The sequence below is a fragment of the Galeopterus variegatus genome, unplaced genomic scaffold (genome assembly GCF_000696425.1).
Source record: "Galeopterus variegatus unplaced genomic scaffold, G_variegatus-3.0.2 Scaffold491, whole genome shotgun sequence".
NCBI lineage: Eukaryota > Metazoa > Chordata > Mammalia > Dermoptera > Cynocephalidae > Galeopterus > Galeopterus variegatus.
Window position 1 is genome coordinate 144,273 of NW_007726602.1, and position 4,343 is coordinate 148,615.

The following is a 4,343-nucleotide window of genomic DNA, read 5'->3' on the forward strand; positions in this document are numbered from 1 at the left end:
GTGACAGGCCAACAGAAACAGATGTGGTTTGAACTAAGCTAAACTATTTCATACCTGAGTAAATGGAAGTCCCTCAACTCTAAGAGGAAAGGAGCTTGAGGGGGAAATGATGATCGCCATTTTATTCTTGATTTTTATGTGCAAATGATGAAAACTTACAGAGCTGCTGTGTCTGTTGATGGCTACAGATAATTATGCCATCAGAGACTGGCTGAGGTGAAACCTCCGAAGGCGCTCACATGTGGAACAAACCCGAGGCCCAGACTTCCAGCAGGCCAGCCACGCTGTTCATAGAACAGAACCGAATCCATCCACCTGCAATCCACTCATTTCTCCTAAATACCTTCTGCTATCTTGGGGACCTAAGTTTTTTCAATGTGCTTCTCATTACTCTTGTTCTTATCTGATCTCTTTAAACTCTTCTTCTTAGTATTGATACGTTTTGCTAAGAATAATTACAATATAATGTGATATAGCAATAATAGCTATTGTGGGCCTCATTCTTACCAGAGGCTGCATTTAAAATACACAAATTAGTATTTCCACAACCGTCCTGCAGTGTAGTTACTATGATTACCACTTTACAGATGAGGCAACTGAAGCTCAGACAGATTGATTTTGCCAAGACAGCCCCGCTGACTCCATCCTGGGCGTCTGTGGCCGCGGGGTCTGCGCCCCCTGCTGCTGCTCCTGCCGTCCTCCCAGCTGGGCAGTGTGAGACCACCACGCGTCTCATTCCCAGCTTCCTTAGGTTACTGAGAGGTTTCCATGCTGAAACAGAAAAATGTAACACTTTATATTTTTTGTGTTGCATTTCTATAGAGAGGCATTTTATTAGAAAAAAAATTAAAATCTGATAACGGCCTTTAAAGTGCTTATCAGTTCATGTGAAAAAAAAATTTGGGGTCCTAGTTACATTTTGCCCCCAATAGATTTCTTCTTTCTGTTATTCACCTCCACCTGTCCTCCCCACCCCCCTTAGAGCAAAGCAGGTCCAAAGCACAGACCTAAACAAGGTGGCAGGGCCTTCTGCCTTGGACATGGCTTTGAGGTCAGACAGATGAGGTTGGGAACACCAGGTCTGACCGTGTGATCTCAGGCGAGTTGTTAAACCTCGTAGAGCCACTATGTCCGCACGTGTACACTGGACCCTTCCTGACACATAATTGGCACTCAGTAAATGTTAGTCCTCATCCCCTTTCCCTTTTCCTTTGACTGTCATTTCAAATCCTTAAGGCTTCTGGACTCTTGGCAACCATAGTCCGTGTAAAGAGCCTGAGGGTCAGTGCCAGGACCTGAGAGGTCCGCAGGGCAGAGAACTGTTACTGAGGCCCCGTCTGCTTCCAGCAGCAATGGCTGAAGGCACAGGGAGCCCAGCGCTCATGGGCTGCAATCCCTCTGGACATGTCTGACTGGGGCAGGGAGAAGAGCCAATCCTGACTTAGACGAATGGGCCCAGGAAGCGCAAGGCAGAGGTAAGAGCCTGTAGAGGCTTCTCTGAGGTGGCCCATGGATGGAAACACTGGCATTAGCGTAGCTGATGATCTCCATAAGGCGAAGAGAAGGAAGGACATATCAAGCTGTGGCCGACGATCAGCACGTTATTTTGAACTAATCCCTTGCTTATCTCCCAGGGGTGAACACCTACAAGCTGGGAGCAGGTGGGTTGGGTCCACATGGACACACAATGGGTGCATTCCACAGTAAGAGGGATGGAGAGAAGTTTATCTAGACCCCAAGGAGGTGGGGGAGGGAGCAGTTCTCAAACACTCGCGGGAAGCTTGTATTCCTGACTGACGCAGTTTGGCTGCTGATTCATGCTGGGGATTGGGCCAATCGCATCACCTATTCGAGCCTCAGTTTCCTCTGTAAAATGAGGTTAGACCAGGCGAGGACTCTTCCAGCTCTGGTGTCCATAGCTCCAAGTGTATACACTTCTCGGGGGCTGACATGGTGTCTTCTGACTCCAAGTGTCCCTCATTGTTCAGCTGGCCCAGGACTTCTTTTGGCTGAGGATGATTTGGGTGGTCAGGCAGACTCACTAGCCGCCCCTCTGGCAGTCCTTCCCATCCAGGGCCGTCACATCTGTGCCCTGTCCTTCACAAAAGCTGTGTTGAATTGCAGTCTCGATATCATTATCAATACCCAGAACTGTATTAGGCCTGTTCATCACCAAATATTAACTGTTTCCTTTTACACCATTTAAAGAGTTTCTCAAAAGTTATCCTCAAAGCAGTCAACTTGCTGAAAAATCCCTTCTAGCCCTTCTGGAATGCTGTCGATGGGGGTTTTTGTTTACATGCCAAATGACACGCTTTGTTCCCTTTAGTCAAGAAGAGTGCAGAGGCTGGACTCACACCTAACTGTTATGGCAGGAGCCACTGCACGAAGCACAGGGGAGACAATTTAGCACTCAGGAATCAAACCACATTTACATTTGACTTAGTTCCATAGATGTGTAAGAAGACACGTGGTAAACTGCTTTTACAGATTTTTCTTCTAGAGTGTGGCATGTTCTTCACAACTGGCATGTCAGATATTTCAAGCATTGTCACTTCCTTTCATTGAGATCAGCATGTCACATATTTGAGCCAGAGGAGACAGGAATTGTAGAATTTTAGGGCTGACAGAGTAGGTTAATTTCAACTAGTCTAGAAGTTCTCAAACTTGAGTGTGTACCAGAATCATCTGGAGGCTCCTTAAAACCCAGCTTTCTGGGACCCACCCCCAGAGTTTGATTCAGTACCTCTCGGGGAGGCCCCATAAACCTGCATTTCTCATAAATTCCAAGATGATTATGATGTGCTGTTGGGGGACCACAGTTTGAAGTCCCCTTAAATAGTCCAGTCTCCTTATTTGGCAGATGAGGAAACTATGGCTGGGAAAATTAAACTCAAGCAAAACTAGAACCTCAGTATTCTTGTTCACAGCCCAGCAGCTTTCAACTAAAAGCAACTTGTACTTGTTGGCTCTAGGCCACTAGTTCTCACACTTTATGTAGGAGAGTCAGCCAGGGAACCCATTAACAGTCTGTCTCCAAGGACCCACGTTACAGATCCTGACACAATACACTGCGACAGTGATTCTTAACCCCTGCTGCACATTGGAATCAGAGATTCTGATGCAATTCATCTGGGCACGAGGAAGCTCAAAGGCTCTGCAGGTGATTCAAATGGGCAGTAAATTTGAGAAGCTCTAGAGGAAGGTCCGGGAAGCTTCCCTCTTACAAGCATACCAGGAACTGCGGGCGGTGCTGCGGGCAGGTCCAGACTGTGAGGGCTGGCGCAGTCTTGCTTCCTGCTGTAGCAAACACAGTGCAGCCAGAAGAATGTTAGGATGGGTGTGAAGAGAGACTGGTAGAAGTAAGTGGCGTGGATGAAAACATTCAGGCCAAAGCAAGTGTAGGCAGTGTCACTGGAGTGTGGTTTAGGTCCTCTCAGCTTCCTTGATCACATTCTTTGGCTCCCTGTAGCTTCCTAAAGAGTCAGAAAGCAGCTTACTGCCTGGTTCTGGTATCTGGGAGAAGAAAATGATTCAAATAAGAATTCTAAAGTGTCTTTTCTAGTCCCAAACCTGCTTATGTGACCTGAGAAGTTAATGTAATCTCCCTGAGCCCAACTGCATATTCCTTTGTAATACAGAATGTTAATATCTGCCATCTTTACCTGAGGAAGGTTTTGTGAGAACCAAATTTCAAAGCACAATGGAAACTTTGAAGCATTGTAAAAATGAAAGCTATTAGAATATTAATCAGTGAAGCATAAATGGAAACTTTAGGAGAAAGACTTATTTCTTCACTAAATTATACCTGGAAATTCTTTCTGGAATCGTATCTATTTTGTCCTTGCTTCAAGGCAAACACATTTACATCCAGTCCCCAGAACACCTGGGTGTGAGAGTGGCAGCATTTTAACAAAATATCATTTCTTCTCAGGTAATGGGAGCACGGACAGACCTATATTAAGATGTCTAAAAACAAAATCAGTTTTAAGCAATAAAATCCCAATCAGGAATTTTAGAATATTTCTTATAGCTTGAAAGGTGTATGAGAAATTTGCGGCGTAGTAATGCAATGTGAGTATTTAATACAATATGGGTGTTTACAGTTTTTAAGTTTCTTATTACAAGATACTTTGTTTCAGACAAGTTGCCAATATCCAGACAAGTTACCATCATGAACTGGACATTGACATCCTCTGTCTTCTGCATAAGAGCTCATAAAGTCATTACTTGTAATTACGTTTTTCCAGTCAGAAATTTTCCTAGGTGAGTTTATCAATCATATGAAATATTCAGATATTCAAATAGTAGCTATGAAGCAGTGTAAAAAAATGTTTCCAAGA